The sequence below is a fragment of the Mustela erminea genome, chromosome 6 (genome assembly GCF_009829155.1).
Source record: "Mustela erminea isolate mMusErm1 chromosome 6, mMusErm1.Pri, whole genome shotgun sequence".
NCBI classification, from domain to species: Eukaryota; Metazoa; Chordata; class Mammalia; order Carnivora; family Mustelidae; genus Mustela; species Mustela erminea.
This window is the reverse complement of record NC_045619.1, coordinates 83846397-83865208: the sequence shown is the minus strand read 5'-3', so window position 1 is coordinate 83865208 and position 18812 is coordinate 83846397.

Sequence of the window (18812 nt, the reverse complement as noted above, 5' to 3'; positions counted from 1 at the left end):
TGGGAAAAGTTTTAGCTACCCATTATGTGGTAAAGTTACTTCAGCCCAGAATTACATACTAAGTATTTATCCTAGAAAAACTCATACTCACTGCACCAAAATAAATATACAGGAATGTTCGTGGCAGCATTGTTTGTAATAACCAAAATCAGGAAATAACTCAAATGATCATGTGAAAAAGAAATAGTAAGATAAAATTTGATAAATACATACTGTGAAGTGAATATAATCAATGAAAGTGAACAAACTATAGTCATATGGAATAGCATGAATGAATTCCAAATATTGAACAAAATGATATGTAATAAATTATTCTGTTCATATAAAGGTCAAGTAAAGGCAAACAGAACTATATTATTTAGAGATGCATATATAAATGGTAAAACCAGGAGGGGAGTTAAGGTAGTGGAATAATAGTGGGGCCCTATGTTTGCCTCATCCCTTGAACATAGCTAGATAAATATCAAATCATTCTGAGCACCCAAGAAATCGATCTGAAGACTGGGAAAACAAACTGCACATTTACAGAATGAAAAATGGCCACATTGTGGAAGGTAGGAGCTGTGGAGAGTTGATCTGGGAGAGAAAAGAATTGTGGGTATTGCAGAGGGGAGGAAGCCCTGATCACAAAGAGAGGAGAGAGGGAGAGAGGGAGAGAGAAAGAAAAAGCTGTAAGCAGGGGATTGCACAAGAAAGGCTCTTCCCCAAAACCATTGGCTGGGAAAAGGAGGGGAGCTGTTTATCACAAGTTTTAACAAGCAGTAGAGCTCAAAGACTGAATTTTTAGAAGTCCATGCCATTGCCAGGGTCATGCCTGGTGCCTGGTGCTCCTGCTCTTGCCTGGGACCAAACTGCATGATCTGAGGATCCCGTGGATCACAGCGAGAGAAACAGTTCCCTTTCTTGGAACTGTTTTCTTGGAGTGCATTTGGGAGAGGTGGCACTGCCTCTCAGGGGACAAAAGAGACAGTGGGCACCATTGAGCAGACCTGTTAATTAGCATAGCAGCAGAGACACCTGCTGAAGGCAGCTAACCTGGAAGGCCAGCTTTTGGCTGTGATTTACCATAAAATCTCAGCTTCTATACAATCTATGACTACCTTTCTGGGACAAAATGGCACAAGCCACAGTGCAGCGAGACTCTTCCCCCAGAGGATCAGCATGGGTCCGGCCAAGCTGTGTCCCTAAAACTTGGAGTTTTTGAAACCCAGCCATTTCATCTGAGATAAAACACAAGAGTACTGTGCTTGCCAGGCAGGCAGACAGCTTTGACACAGATGGGTGAAAGCATGGTTCTGACAGAAGCCTGGACCATAAGAGGGGAGATTCTTTGCTTTTCTGTGAAGGGTTCCTGAACAGTGGCATCCTAACCCCCCTCTCCAGGGTTGAGAGCATGGGGTGATACCTTTATCCCCCTCCCCCATCAGCAGAAACAGACTTCCGAAACAGCACCCCCCAGTGGAGACTGGAGCCACTTACACCAAGCCCCAACCCACTGTACCCTGCCGGTGCATCTTCACTAGGGCAAGTCGGCCTAAGAACCAGCTCAGCCGTCCCCTCCCCCAGAATTCCAGCACAGACCCTCAGCATGCACTGATCATAGAGTGCTGCAAAGCCTCAGCTCTAGTGGAAGTAGGATCAGGCTTATTTTAAGAAGCAATCCAAAGCATACCTAATTAACATGCCACACCAGACAAGGTCCAAACACTCCCCACTGCAGGCAAGGAAAAACTGTGCAATGGACTGACCTGAGAGAAAGGGCAGCCAAAACACAACAGCAGAGTGCAAAACTTCCTGAAGCACCAGGCTCTGGACAGTATAGAACCCCTTCTTAATATAGCCATTATCAGGAACAGGAAATATAATAGGCTTTTCCAATGTGTGCACGCACACACACATACATGCACACACATACATACACAACAATGACCTAGACAAAATACCAAGATGGAGGAATTCACCCTAAAAGAAAGAACATAAAGAGGTCATGGCCAGAGGTCTTATCAAAACAGATATAAGTAATATGCCTAAACTAGAATTTAAAACAAAAATCATGAGGATATATCACACCAATTTCTTTCTTTCTTTTTTTTTTAATTTCTTTTCAGTGTAACAGAATTCATTGTTTTTGCAACACACCCAGTGCTCCATGCAATACCCTTAATACCCTTAATACTCCTTAATACCCACCACCTGGCTCCCCCAACCTCCCCCCCCCCACCCCCGTCCCTTCAAAACCCTCAGGTTGTTTTTCAGAGTCCGTAGTCTCTCATGGTTCACCTCCCCTTCCAATTTCCCTCATCTCCCTTCTCCTCTCCTTATCAGTAATGACTATGATGAGATACCACCTCACACCTGTCAGAATGGCTAAAATTAACAGCACAGGAAACAACAGATTTTGGGAAGGATGCAGATATAGGGGAACTCTCTTACACTGTTGATGAGAATGCAAACTGCTGCAGCCACTCTGGAAAACAGTATTGAAGTTCCTCAAAAACTTAAAAATAGAATTTTTTCTATTTAAATTATTAAAGCACAACCCTGTGGCCTGTAAGTACTTTTTCCCAGCTTTCAGGCTTATCTCTACATCATTGCTTTGCTTCTTGTTGATGATCATATTGATCTGTTTTTCTCAATCTCCCTGGGTAGCCATTGTTTCTTTTTTTTTTTTTTTTTTTTTATTTATTTTTATTTCCAGCATAACAGTATTCATTATTTTTGCACCACACCCCGTGCTCCATGCAATCCGTGCCCTCTATAATACCCACCACCTGGTACCCCAACCTCCCACCCCCCGTCCCTTCAAAACCCTCAGATTGTTTTTCAGAGTCCATAGTCTCTCATGGTTCACCTCCCCTTCCAATTTCCCCCAACTCCCTTCTCCACTCTAAGTCCCCATGTCCTCCATGCTATTTGTTATGCTCCACAAATAAGTGAAACCATATGATAGTTGACTCTCTCTGCTTGACTGATTTCACTCAGCATAATCTCTTCCAGTCCCGTCCATGATGCTACAAAAGTTGGGTATTCATCCTTTCTGATGGAGGCGTAATACTCTATCCCCAGGGGTACAGGTCTGTGAATCACCAGGTTTACACACTTCACAGCACTCACCAAAGCACATACCCTCCCCAATGTCCATAATCCCACCCCCTTCTCCCAAACCCCCTCCCCCCAGCAACCCTCAGTTTGTTTTGTGAGATTAAAAGTCACTTATGGTTTGTCTCCCTCCCAATCCCATCTTGTTTCATTGATTCTTCTCCTACCCACTTAAGCCCCCATGTTGCATCACCACTTCCTCATATCAGGGAGATCATATGATAGTTGTCTTTCTCTGCTTGACTTATTTCGCTAAGCATGATACGCTCTAGTTCCATCCATGTTGTCGCAAATGGCAAGATTTCATTTCTTTTGATGGCTGCATAGTATTCCATTGTGTATATATACCACATCTTCTTGATCCATTCATCTGTTGATGGACATCTAGGTTCTTTCCATAGTTTGGCTATTGTGGACATTGCTGCTATAAACATTCGGGTGCATGTGCCCCTTTGGATCACTACGTTTGTATCCTTAGGGTAAATACCCAATAGTGCAATTGCTGGGTCATAGGGCAGTTCTATTTTCAACATTTTGAGGAACCTCCATGCTGTTTTCCAGAGTGGCTGCACCAGCTTGCATTCCCACCAACAGTGTAGGAGGGTTCCCCTTTCTCCGCATCCTCGCCAGCATCTGTCATTTCCTGACTTGTTGATTTTAGCCATTCTGACTGGTGTGAGGTGATATCTCATTGTGGTTTTGATTTGTATTTCCCTGATGCCGAGTAGCCATTGTTTCTTGAAGTGATCCTGTTGGAAGCCTCCTTGAGTGGCCAGAACTGACGCTTTTCACCTTTCACTTTATCCTGACTTTGAACCATTCTGAAGGTGCTCTTGGCCTTCCCCCTACTCTCTATGATTAGGCTTCCTTAGCAGGCCGCTCTCCTCATTTCCTACCAGTGCATTTATTGTCTTAGTGAACACCCCACTACTTCTAAATGTTCAACAATCAATGAACTCTCTTTGACACAAAGATAGTCAATGAACCAAACTCTGCATCCTTCCCCAGATCTTCCCTAGAATCAAGATCCCTTTTCTGTCTTGAGACTCATGTGCCACTAAAGGGCATGGTCTGATGACACAGTTAGCCTTCAAAGGCCAGATATGACCAAATGTAATGGAATCAATTACAGCCCAAACTGTGATTCTTTTACTTCACCTCTGATCTTTTACTTTTCTCCAGTACCCTGCATCCCTAAGTCATGTGCTCAAACTTAGAGTCCTATATCTCCTTTTATCTATTACAAGCTATCTATTATAAATTTTTTTTATATTTTTCCAGAAATGCAAATACCCTTTTTAGGTGAGGCAAATGTGAAAAACCAAGTTTGGGTGATTGTGATCTACAATTCCACAAACCATTGCCTTGTATCCAAAGATTTTGCTAAACAGAGATGAGTTCTAGAAAACTGAGGCCTTATCCTAATGCCCTTTGGAGCCCTGTGAGTGTTAGAAGGCATAAACAGATGAAGAACTTGAACTGGACTGGGCAGCTAGACAGGCTATGCAGGTTGGGTCACCCCTGGTTACCAGTTTTGGTACATAATCACCTGAAATCTAAAATATACCAGGGAAGTGAAAATATACCAGTGAGAAGTGAAGTCAAAGGATTTCATATAGTTAACTAGTTAGCGACTTTGTGCAAGTTATTGAAACTACATGATCCAATATTCTTATTTGTAAAATTAATAGAAGATAATTCTATTTTTGCTTTCATTATCAGTACAGTTCTATGTTAGACAGCTGCAATTTTACAGATGAGAAAACTGAGGCTCAGAGGGGTTATTTAATAGCTTATTTCTATAAAGCAGAACTAGGACTAGGTATTTGGATCTCAATACCTGTGCTTATCCTGACTTTTATTTTTACCACATTTTCATTTCTAAGACCCTGATCATCCCCAAAATATCTACTGCTTGGATCAAATTTTTGATAATCTTTTTATTTTAAAAATACCTCACTGTTATTTTGGTGATATTGTAATAACTCAAACTTGGGGTAGTTGAAAACAAAAAAGGGAAGAAGGAAGGAAGGAAAAGAAAGAAAGAAAGAAGAAAGGAGGGAGAGAAAGAAAAGAGAGAGTAAGAAAGATGAGAGAGAGAAAGAAAAGAAAGAAAGAGGGGGAGGGAATGGAGGAAGGGAGTGAGGGAGGAAGGGAGGGGCTGAGGGAAGAAGGGTGGAAGGAAGGGAAGAAAGAACTGCTCCCAGAAAAGTAGTTGTTATATTTCCCATATTTAAAGAAAATAAAAATTGTAAAATAGCATTAAATAACAATATGGTAAAATATATTTGAGATTCATATTTTATACTTGCTTTTTTTCCAGTTATAGGTATTTATTTTATTCAGCCAGCATTCAATGTCTAATGTATTATACCTAGAATAGGGAATATGAAACAAGATGACTGACAGATGTCTTTGGATCGTCATTCAATATTCAGTGGGCCTGATGTACTGAGCATTCAATACTCAGTGCTAGGTTTCTGGGATAAAAGTTGATTAAGGCAGTTGCTCCTGTAAATATTTTGGCACCTGCATTAGTTTTCTAGGGCTACCATAACCGTAACAAAGTACCAATTTGTGGCTTAAAAAACCAAAGTTATTGTCTCATAGTTCTGGAAGTTGTTCATCGGGTGTCCACATAATTGATTCCTTCTGAGTGTTCTAAGAAAAAGCTGTTCCAGGTCTCCCCCTATCTTTGTGACCTCAGGCATTCCTTAGACTATACTCCAGTTGTCTTCACCTAACCTTCTCCATGTGTCTTCACGTCATCTTCCTTCTATATGGTCTGGTTCTGTGTCCAAATTTCCCCTTTTTGTAAGGATATTGGATTAGGAGCCACCCTAATAACCTCATTTTAACTTGATTACCTCTGTAAAGACCTTATTTACAAATATGATCAAATTCTGAGGTACAGGATGTTAAGACTTCAACATATCTTCTTTGAGAGACACAGTTCCACCCATAACACCATCTTCCTTTTTCTTTTCCTGTAAATTTCGCCAAATTCATTGAAGACCAAATGACTACTCCAGTCTATTATGATCAATATAACTTTTTATATTGCCACTGCAATATGATGAAGACTCATTTTTCTTTTATTATACTCTTAAGAAATGCCTAGAAAAGTGAATCAAAGTAGAGGTTATACACAGATGAAGAAAAATAAAGTGATCTTAGCAATAAAAGTATCAGGTTTGTAATATATGAAAAAAATGGACAAGATATTGCAAATAGTTAAGTTGTAAAAGTCCTCCAGATGGTGGGATTCCAAAGCCATCATCCATTGGCTGCAGGATTGCCATATTGACTGTCATTTTATTCTACACAGTCTTGCTTCTCACTGGAGAGTTCATTTTATAGAAAAAATTTATAAGCAATGGTGAAATCCATTGGTTTTACCATATTCCCCATCACCCTGAAGCTGCCATTATAAAATGGTAGAATAACCTTTTGAAATCTCATTTATCATGACAGCTGAGAGACAGCACTTTGTCAGTGTCCTACAGGAGCAGTTCTCAAATTATTTGATATGAGGACTCCTTTTATATTCTTAAAATTATTGAAGACTCCAAAGATCTTTTAATGTGGTTTATACTTATTGATATTTATTGTTTTATAAATTAAAATTGAGAATTTAGGAGCACCTGGTGGCTCGTCGGTTAAGCATCTGTCTTTGGCTCAGGTCATAATCTCAGGGTCCTGGGATCAAGCCCTGTGTCAGGCTATCTGCTCAGTGGGGAGTCTTCTCCCCCACCCCTTCGTGTGTGCTCTCTCTCAAAAATTAATTAATTAATTTAAATTGAGAATTTTAAAAAGTTTATCAATTCATCAAAAAATAACAATCCACTATATGTTAACATAAGTAGCATTTTTATTAAAATAATTATCTTTTCTGAAACAAAAAAATCTGAATCTGTTTTTATTGAAGTATATGAAGAAGAGCATGCCTTAAACAGAGACATTATTGGAAAGGGAAGAGCATTTTCAGATCTGAAACAGTATCAGTGAATTTTCATACTCTGTTAAAATCCACTGGTCTATATTGCACTTTGAGTGGAACTTTCATCCAGGCATAATTTTTTTTTCCCCTCAGATGTAAAGATCTTTCTTTTCTTTTCTTTTTTAATTAACATATACTGTATTATTGTTTCAGGGGTACAGGTCTGTGATTCATCAGTCTTACACAATTCATAGCACTCACCATAGCACATACCCTCCCCAGTGTCCATCACTCAGCTACCCCATCCCTCCTACTCCCTTCCCCTCCAGAAGCTGTCAGTTTGTTTTCTGAGATTAAAAGTCTCTTATGGGGGGTGCCTGGGTGGCTCAGTGGGTTAAGCCTCTGCCTTCAGCTCATGTCATGATCTCAGTGTGCTGGGATAGAGCCCCATATTGTACTCTCCTTTGGCGGGGAGCCTGCTTCCCCCTCTCTGCCTGCTGCTCTGCTTACTTGTGATCTCTCTCTGTGTCAAATAAATTAGAAAAATCTTAAAAAAAAAAGAAAAGTCTCATGGTTTTTCTCCCTTTCTGGTTTCGTCTTATTTCATTTCCCCCTCCCTTCCCCTATGATCCTCTGTCTTGTTTCTCAAATTCCTCATATCAGTGAGATCATATGATATTTTTCTTTCTCTGATTGACTTATTTACTTTAGCATAATACCCTCTAGTTCCATCCACATCATTGCAAATGGCAAGATTTTGGTTTTTTGATGGCTGCATAATATTCCATTATATATATATATATATATATATATATATATACCACTTCTTCTTTATCCATTCATCTGTCGATGGACAGCTAGGTTCTTTCTATAGTTTGGCTATTGTGGACATTGCTTCTGTAAACATTCGGGTGCACGTGCCCCTTCAGATCACTACATTTGCATCTTTAGGGTAAATACCCAGTAATGCAATTGCTGGGTCATAGGGTAACTCTATTTTCAACTTTTTTAGGAACTTCCATACTGTTTTCCAGAGTGCCTGCACCAGGTTGCATTCCCACCAACGGTGTGGGAGGATTCCCCTTTCTCCACATCCTCACCAACACCTGTTATTTCCTGACTGGTTTATTTTAGCCATTCTGACTGGTGTGAAGTGGTATCTCACAGTGGTTTTGACTTGGATTTTTGACTTGGAGTCGTGTTGAGCACTTTTTCAGGTATCTGTTGGCCATTTGGATATCTTCTTTGCAGAAATGTCTGTTAATGTCTTCTGCCCTTCTTGATTGGATTGTTTGTTCTTTGGGTTTTGAGTTTGATAAGTTCTTTATAGATTTTGGACACTGGCTCTTTATCTGATATGTCGTTTGCAAATATCTTCTCCCATTCTGTCAGTTGTCTTTCTGTTTTGTTGACTGTTTCCTTTGCTATGCAAAAACTTTTTATCTTGATGAAATCCCAATAGTTCATTCTTGCCCTTGCTTCCCCTGCCTTTGGCAATGTTGCTAGGAAGAAGTTGCTGCAGCTGAGGTCGAAGAGGTTGCTGCCTGGGTTCTCCCCAAGGATTTTGGTGTAATCCTGTCTCACATGAAGTCTTTCATCCATTTTGAGTCTGTTTGTTTTTGTGTGTGGTTTAAGGAAATGGTCCAGTTTTATTCTTCTGCTGGTGGTTGTCCAATTTTCCCAACACCATTTGTTGAAGAGGCTGTCTTCTTTTCCATTGAACATTCTTTCCTGCTTTGTCAAAGATTAGGTGACCATAAAGTTGAGGATCCATTTCTGGCTCTCTCTCTGTTCCATTGACTTATGTATCTGTTTTTGTGCCAGTACTTTATTGTCTTGATGATTACATAGCTTGAAGGCTGGAATTGTTTTTTGGTTTTCTTTTTCAACATTCCTCTGGCTATTCAGGGTCTTGTCTGGTTCAATACAAATTTTAGGATAATTTTTCCATTTCTTTGAAAAAAGTTGATGGTATTTTGATAGGGGTTGCATTAAATGTATAGACTGATCTAGGTAGCATAGATGTTTTCACAATATTTGGTCTTCCAATCCATGAGCATGTTACGCTTTGTTTCTTCCTCAATTTCTTTTATTCTATAGTTTTCTGAGTACAGATTCTTTGCCTCTTTGGTTAGATTTATTCCTGGGTATCTTATGGTTTTGGGTGCAACTGTAAATGGGATCAATTCCTTAATTTCTCTTTCTTCTGTCTTGTTGTTGGTGTATAGAAATGCAACTGATTTCTGTGCATTGATTTTATATCCTGATACTTTATTGAATTCCTGTATGAGTTCTAGCAGTTTTGGGGTAGAGTCTTTGGGTTTCCCACATAAAGTGGCATATCATCTGCAAAGAGTGAGAGTTTGACTTCTTTGCTGATTCAGATAGGCATGCGCTTTTAAATACTATACATTAATCATTTGAAACTACTGGTTTGTTGATGTTCCAAATATTGACACATTTATTATATATTATACAGATGTTCCAAATATTAACACAGTTAATTACATAATGTAAAAAATGACATCCATTAACATCACCACAAATCTCCATCATGATTTTATCACTGGCAACAAAAAATGTCAGTATTTTTTTTCTCTGTTGTGCTCATTTAAGTTGGTTTCAAGAAAAATTCTGCCAAATATGTTTCAATAACTATAGTCTGCCAGGCATTCTTTCAAGTATAAGTGCTGTTCTATTTTTTTTAGAAAAGTAATTACTTCAGTTCACAACTAAAATAGTTGTACAGGTGTTTTTCCTTGAGACAATCATCATGGTTTGGTTTGTAGCGCAAATGATTTATACATACTTCCCATTTTGTTACACAGAATAGTAAAAAGATATATACTTGAGTGTCAAGATTTAATAAAATTAACATTTTGTACCATTTCACCAAGATGTTCTCAGTGTTGTTGAGCTATCTTCCTATGTTTTCTTCTAAAGACACTAGGAACAATTTGGAGATCACTGACATGTTAATAATAATGAGTCTTCCAATCCATCAACATGGTATATCTTTCCATGTATTTAAACTTCTTCAATTTCTGTGATATTTTCTAGTTTTCAGCATACAAGTCTTACACATCTTTTGTTAAACTTATCCCTGAGTATATAATATTTTAAATACCATAAATTGAATTGTTTTTACTTTTATTTTTCAATTGTTTGTTGCTTGTACATAAAAATATAATACCTTTACTGACCTTGTATCATGTAGCCTTCTTGAATTCACTTACTATTGTCTAGTAAGTTCTTTGTAGATTCCTCAAAATTTTCTATGTGTATGAAAATGTTACTTTCCTAAACTATGGGCATTTTATTTTTTATTTTTGCCCCTTTTTTTGAACTGGTTAGTGATTCCAGTGCAGTGATAAAAGGAAACAGTGAGAGCAGACATCCTTGTTTTGTTTTCAATCTTAAGATAAAAGCATTCAGTTTTCACATTTACTATGTCTGCTATAGACTTTTCAGAGATAAGTTTTTTATTCCTAGTTGTGAAGGGGTGTTGCATCTCATAAGTTGCTTTTTTGGTATCAGTTGAAACCATAAACATTTCCTATGTTCTGTTTATGTGGTATATTGATTTTCAAATACTAAAGCAACCTTACATTCCTAGAATAAATCCCACTTGGTCATTGGTTATATATTGCTGTGATCAATTTGCTAAAAATTAGTTAAAGATTTTTTCATCTGTGTCCATGAGGGTCTGTAACTTTATGTTCTTATAATGTTGTCAGTTTTGACATCAAGGTTATATTTGTCTCATAACAAGTTTAGAAGTATAATGTCTTGGTCTGGTTTTAGTATTAGGATAATTACAGCCTCTTTAAATGAGTGAATAAATGTCCCTTTCTCTCTTTTCTGAAGGTTTTTTTTTTTTTTTTGTAAGATTAGCATCCTTTTGTTTACGTTTGATCAGATTCGCAAGTAAAACCATCTGGACCTTGAAGTTCCTTTAGATTTATGATTACAAATCTAATTTCTTTATTTGATATAGTGTTATTTAGTTTTTCTGCATTTTTCTATAATTTGGTAATTTCTGTCTTTCAAAGAATTTGTCCAGTTCATCTAATTGTCAAATTTATTGGCATAAAATTGTTCATAACAATCTCTTTACTAGCTTTTGAGTCTATCAAGAATCTGTAGTGAGGCAGTCTTTTATTCCTGTTGTTAGTAACTTGTCTTTTAAATTTTTCTTTTAGTCTAGTGGAGATTTATTAACTTTTTTGTTTTTTTAAAACAGTTTTTGCAACAACTTTTCCCATTTGGCATTATTGTATAAAGGTGAATATTCACATCTTCTACAGTTCAACAATTCTAATCCTAGAGAAACGCTTAAATGCACCAGAAGTAATTTACAAGTTGTTCACAGTAGCATTGTCCAAAAAGATAAAAAATAGTGTAAACAGCTAATTTCCATGTATAAGAAAAAATGTAGTTGCATACACAATCATAAAAGTAGTTGCAGACACAATCATAAAAATTAAAATGAGACACATAGTGTACTCATTTTCTATTGTTGCATAACAAATTACTGCAATTTGGTAGCTAAAAACAACACAAACTTATTATCTCATGGTTTCTGTGTATCAGAAGTCCAGGCATGGCTCAGTTTAGTACTCTTCTCAGGGTCTCATCAGGCTAAAATCAAAGTATAAGCTATATTATGATCTCATCTGAGACTCGTAGTCTTCTTCAAAGATAATATGGTGGTTAGTAGAATCCAATCTCTTGTGACTGAAGGACTGAGATCCCCACTTCCTTGCTAGCTGACAGCCAGGGACTACTCTGAGCTTCTATGGGCTGCCTTCACTTTCTAGTCACATGGCCCCCTCACAGCATGGCAGCCTCTAATCTCTCTGATTTTAGGAAGTGCCCACTTCCATGGGCTCACCTTCTTAAATCAGGGCTATTCAGGATTATCTCCCTTTTGATTAACTCAAAGGCAGCTAGCTGATCAGTAGCTAATCATGGAAATTAAATCTCACCATATTCACAAGTCTTACCCATATTCAAGAGGAGGGGACTATACAGCACATGTACATCCGGGGGTCAGAATGTTAGGGAACATCTTAATATTCTTTCTACCACAGCCATATAATAGGAAAATAACTTTAACCTGATGGAAAACAACTTTGAACATGAATTATGCCAGCTATTATATGCTATAGACATTTATAATCTCAAAAGAAATTTTAACACAGTCTAACTCTTTCTGCCACTGGGTATTAGATGATGCCAGGTGTTTCTCTAAAATGATTCAACAGTCTGGCCTACTTAAAATATAAATTAAGAGCCAGAGAAAAAGAATTGAAAATTAGATTTTCCGTAACTTATAAATAAAATGTGTTATAAATAAACAGATAGCTAAATTAAGAAACTGTACCATATCATTGAGAAGTCTGCTTTGAGTACGTTTTTGTACTATTAAAAAAAAAAGTGACGGTTTGAGATTACACAACTCCGAAGCTGTTTCAGTGTAATATGATATTTCACAAGGGCTGTTTTGACCCAGTCTTAATATCATGGCTAAAACTCTCAATTCCCCTTCACTGGCAACTTATCAAAGCCCCACCCCAGCTACATCCCTTATCAGGGTCTAACACTCCTGGGTTACAATACACACATACCCAACTGCCAGAGGCCCCCAGATACACTCAGGAACAGCTCCTTCTTTCTTAGGCCTATTAAATTATTCAAAATACCCAATTCCCAGGAAACCTGGGAAATCTACCTAATTCTATCCTGTTTGCCATATATAAGCACCTCCTACAGTTCCAGCCTACTGTTACCTTGTACTCAGGTGTACTAGCTATATGGCCCTGCACAACAGACTTCTCTCTTTGGAGCTATAAGTAACAAAGAGTTCTGCCTTTCATCTATTTGCCTGAATTATGCCTCACCATCAAAATACCCAACTTTTGTAGCAACATGGACGGGACTGGAAGAGATTATGCTGAGTGAAATCAGTCAAGCAGAGAGAGTCAATTATCATATGGTTTCACTTATTTGTGGAGCATAACAAATAGCATGGAGGACATGGGGAGTTAGAGAGGAGAAGGGAGTTGGGGGAAATTAGAAGGGGAGGTGAACCATGAGAGACTATGGACTCTGAAAAACAATCTGAGGGGTTTGAAGTGGTGCGGGGGTGGGAGGTTGGGGTACCAGGTAGTGGGTATTATAGAGGGCACGGATTGCATGGAGCACTGGGTGTGGTGCAAAAATAATGAATACTGTTTTTCTGAAAATAAATAAAAAAAGAAAAGAAAAAAAATCTCTTTAAATCTTATAAAACATCTAGTCTTACCCTGATTGCAACACCAGCTGTCACTAACTGACAGCTGCTTGCACTTAGTCCACTATTTGCACTGACTACAAATTGTTTCTGCCAAGTAATGCCCATTGCCAACATCTTGCCTTTGAATAGTGCTTTATAAATTTTACACCATATGCTTATATTTTTACTTAATTTATTCCTCAGAACAGCTTTTAAGAAAAAGAAGAACAACATTATACTAATTTGATAGATGAGGTTAATGCTCCGATTTATCACCCAGAGGCACAGCCAGAATTAAAAAGCAAATCTTTTGGTTCTTAGTTTAGTGCCATTTCTAGATATCTTTGTGCCCACTCTTTAACTTAGCACAGTCTTTTTAATTAAAATTTTCCTACTTAAAGAATACATATGAAATCATTACCTCCTTGTAAGGCCACACCTTCCATCCCCCTCAGCATCAAGGACAGCAGGATTTAAGTGTAAGCCACAGATCTCCTTAAGCCTTGAAACCACTACCACTCATTGCTAACCTGATTTAAGGGACCCTCAGAGCCTTGGCACTTCTGGAAAGACAGTCCCTCTAGCCTTAACTCCATCCACAATAGAATTGAAAAACGGTCCACAGAGCTCAGCACAATTCTGTGACACCCTTATTCTACCACACACACTTCATCTACTCAATCCCAACCAACACTTAAACCTCATCCCACCTTGGACAAACTAAGAGACCAGTTTCAAGAAGGGGGTTATAATTAAAACTGATTATCCACTTCCCCCTGAGAGAATTAATCCCATCATGTCCTATATCTCTGTTTACAACACTCACCATAAGAGTCCTTAGCGTCCAGAAGATCCCCAAAATAGAGATTCTTACCCTGTTACAGTCCCCTACATTGCCTAATTTGAATCAGACTTTTAACTCCCCAAACAACCTCTAAGTCCTTCCATTGTAACCTTTGGAATTCAGGGTCTGTCATCAACAAAACCCCCTTTCTATAAACTGAAGGTTTGTGTCTCCCCAAAATTCGTATGTTGAAAACTAATTTCCAATGTGATGATATTTGGAGGTGGGGCCTTCAGAAGGTGATTAGGTCCTGAGGACAGAGTGCTTATGAATGGGATTAGTCTGTCTTCTAAAAGAGACCTCAGAGAACTCCCTCACACTTTCCACCATGTGAAAACACAGTAAGAAGACACCTGAAAGCAAGTTCTCACCAGACACTGTCAGCACCTTGATCTTGGACTTCTCAGCCTCCAGGACTGTGAGAAATAAATATTCATTGTTTATAAGCCACCTAGTCTACATTATTTTGTTACAGCAGCCAGAACAGATTTGGACATCCCTATATCCTTCAGCCCTTTTGATAGATATTTCTTTCTCCTCCTTTATCTAGTCAAAACTTGGCTGTCTTAACAAAGCATGCTTCCCATGCAGTCATTTCAAGAGCTGGTTATTTTTATTCCTACAACTCACATACCAATACTTTTCCAATGATAAGCTTCAGTCCATTAGTGGATTGTAAAATCAATTTAGTGGGTAGTAAGTAGAAAACTTTTTTAATAAGGTAACAGAACAGAAATCAACAGCATATACTGCATATAGTTAAGGTATTATTTTCATGAAATTTTAACTTTATAAATGATGGTTTTAACTGTATAAATGATGGTTTATTTCTAGGGCTAGAAATAAAGTGTTCTCTTTGCTCTTCATTGCTGCCTCAAGTACCATTTCCCTCCTTCCTCCATAAAGTGCCTTTGAAGCTCTTGCCATTAAAGCATTCTAACAGAACGCTTCCTTCTTATTATCACCTAACATATCCTGGTCATTCTCCTTCTTTCATTAAAGCCTCCCTTTGCCCATTGTCAACATTTTGCCTTTGAATAGTGCTTTATAAGCCTTCTTATAAGAATATAGGCCTCAGAAACACCCTCCATAGCCCCATCATCATTCCTGGTGACTTCAATATCCATGTGGACAATTCCATCTTGAGCCCTGGGTTATATTGCACAAGTGTGATTATGAAAATCCTTAAATATTTTCATAGTCACTGGTGCCTCCAGAACAAACACTACCAGCTACACCCATTTTGATGGATCCATGTTCATGCTAGTACTGGTAGTTAAATACTTTGAATATTAATAATTCAAATACTTTGAATACTAATCCTGCTGACACAAGGAGTCCCTTAGCTCCTTGGCTTTCTCTTACCTGAAATGACCTTGTCCACTATCTTGGCCACTCATTCTCACAGTCACACTCTATACCTAGTTATTACCAACAACTGCAACCCCTTCCTATCTCCAACTCAAGCACCCCACTCTGTGATCTACACCTTCAAATCATTCCATTCCAACCAATCTGCCTACCTCCTTAAGATTCTGGAATAAAACTGATCTTTCATCCTATCTTTTCATTGTCTATCACTCTCCCAGAGTTCTCTTTTTACCCATTATGTAACTTCAATTCTTAGGTCTCGTAATTTATTGAATTCTTACTATGCATTAAATTGCTTATACATCATCTCATCCTTCACAACAACCCCACCAAGTAGGTATAATGGCATTCATTTTATTGATCAGGAAACAGGTTTATATATATAAGTCTGCCCAAGATTATAGAAAGGGGGAGTTTCTATAATTTTTTAAAAAGATTTTATTTATTTATTTGACAGGGAGATCACAAGTAGGCAGAGAGAGAGAGGAAGCAGTCTCCCTGCTGAGCAGAGAGCCCAATGTGAGGTTTGGTCCCAGGACCCTGAGATCATGACCCAAGCCTGACTCAAGCCTGACACAAGCTGAAGGCAAAAGCTTAACCCACTGAGCCACACAGGTGCCCATAGAAGTTCTATAACGTAAATGCTTATTTCCTTAACCATATACTAGGAGTAAAGAGAATTTATTTCTGTGAGTTGTGAAGATCACATATACAAGAAGCACTTTGTAAATTGTAAATTGTTGTCCAAATGTTAGTTATACTTATTAACTACTGACCAGGGGGCCCCTTACCCTTTCATTCCATAGGAGACCTATCTGAAACTTCCCTCAATCTTTCTCTTTCCTTTCTTCTTTTCCTTTGTAGGACATAGAGGAAGTAAACAACTCCACTTCCCTGTTGACAGAAATTTCATTTCTGACATAAAGCTTCAAAACTTTAAATGAAAGAAAATGGTGGTAGATTCTAGTTAGCAATTGAAGATATGGTTTCATTATGGCTGAACAGGCTTTTATAAGGCAAGCTGATAATTCATTACATTCAACTAATAAAGGAACTTATAACACAATCTTAATTGGTGAACACCTGCATTGCACTTTCTTATTCAAGCCACAGTAGAACAGGAGTTCAGAAAGGAAGAAGCCAAGGCTGATAGACAAGAAACTGAGTCTCTTGAGGTTTTTCAAAGACCTATAGAGAACTGGAAACCTTAAATGTCTGAGAATTCTCCCTGAGCCCCAGAAAGAACACTGCTGTGTCCTAAGAACTCTGTATTCCATACAGTAGAATCTGGTTATGGGCCCAACTCATCCCATTCTTTTGTTCTGAACTCTATCAATAGGACAGCCCCAGTCCACCAAATTTCCTTAGAATGACTTAATTAGAACCATCAGGTATATCACTTCCTTATAACACTAAGTATAAAGACTCCCAATTACTTGACATGACAAAAAAAAAAACCCACATTCTGATCTTTCTATCAATTTCCCCATCTCATTTCTCCTCTACTCTATATAGACATCCCCACATCTGTGTTCTTCATCTCATAGGACGCGATAACCTATCCATTTCTGCCTTCTGATTCTATCCAAGATATTCTTCCTATATTTTGCCATCAAAACTGATGAAATTTTCCACCAAGAAGTCTTAAAAAGATGGAACTATCTACTTGCTTTTCATTGCATATTTAATTACTCTATCTTGTAACATTATATAGGAGTTTGGACTTGTACATATATTACTGTGAAGGGAAAGGTACTACTCTGGTGCACCAGGTTATAAGTCTTAGGCCAAGGCTCAATTCCTAATTTTGCTTTTTGGTTCACTTAATACTCTTGAACCATGCTGAGATAATATCTACACTTTGCAGTTTGTTGATTGCTAGGTAAAGAGGTGGTGCATCAAAGCATAATACAGAGGTATTTTACACTTTTTCCTTGTGATGTTTTAAGGCAAAGTTATGACATAAAGCACATTTACTAAATATTAATGCACCATTATCATGCCATTAGGCTAAAGCCTATTTTACTTCCCCTCACCCGCCCCCACTGTCTTTTTTTTTTTTTTTTTTTTTTTTTTTAAGGATACAATCTTACAATGATTTCTTTCCCAAAGAAGAAGATGGAGAGCCTGGTCTGCCTCTCCCATATATCTGCCAGCTTTCCCCAAATATCTCTTTTAAATAAAGTCAGGTGTAGGTGCTTGGTTAAGTTCAATTTAACATTGTATGGCAGAAGCAATGTTAAGTATTCATTAAACCCCACTTCCTTTTCTACTAGGCATAAGCATTTTACTTCCAAGCTTCCCCTGCAGTTGGGTGACTGGTGACTAGAAAATGTGACTGCACACCTGAATTTGGACTAAGAGAACGGGGTAAAAATGATGCATTCCACTTTCAGGAGTGGCCCCTGATATCTCCAACAAGTCCACTACAGCTCTCCTCCCTTATCTGAGGCATATAGATTAGAAGATTCCAAGGCAACCAGTGATGGTGGAGCCATAAGATAGAAGCTATGTCCTCCTATGATTGCAAGGAGCAGACAGCTTACCCACTGGCCCCAATTAACCCACTATACACAGACTTGTATGGAACAAAGCCTTTATTGTGTTAAACCACTGAGACACTGGTTTCGTTAGCCTACCCTGCTTAACATACCCTGTATTTATCAACAGTGGTAACATAAATGAAAAGAACCCCTAGACTTAGTTCCAGGACCTGAGATATAAATCCTGGCTGTAACACTCCCCCCCATGTCTTATTATCGGTTCTATTCCCTTTCCCAACCTTATGTCTAGCACATTCTCTTCTTTCTCATTATGGAGCTCTATGGAGCTCTCTCCACTTTCCTCCGCCTCAAGACTTCTGTGAGGCATTCTCTGACTTCCCTCCCATACATATTTATTTCTTTGTTCCTAGCGCAGAGTATATTCCTCCATTTTAGCGTCTCTTACATTTGATTGCAAATATTTGTTGACTTGTGTTTCCAAAGACTGAGTCCTTGAATCCACAGACAATTCCTTTGGGATCTCTGACTGCCAGCATTTAGTTACAGTGCCTAGCACATAGCAAAAAAATAAATTTTTATTAAAGGAATGATTGTCACCTATGACCTTAAATGAGTCATTTACTTTTTAAATCTATACAATTTTACAAAATTGTTGTGATAATGAAATAATGTGATTTGTAGATTCTAAACAGATTCTAATGGTATCATGGTGTCTTCTGTTTTGTAGTCCCTGCTTATCTTTTTTTCAAATTCATCTTAATGCTTCGCTCGAGGTAG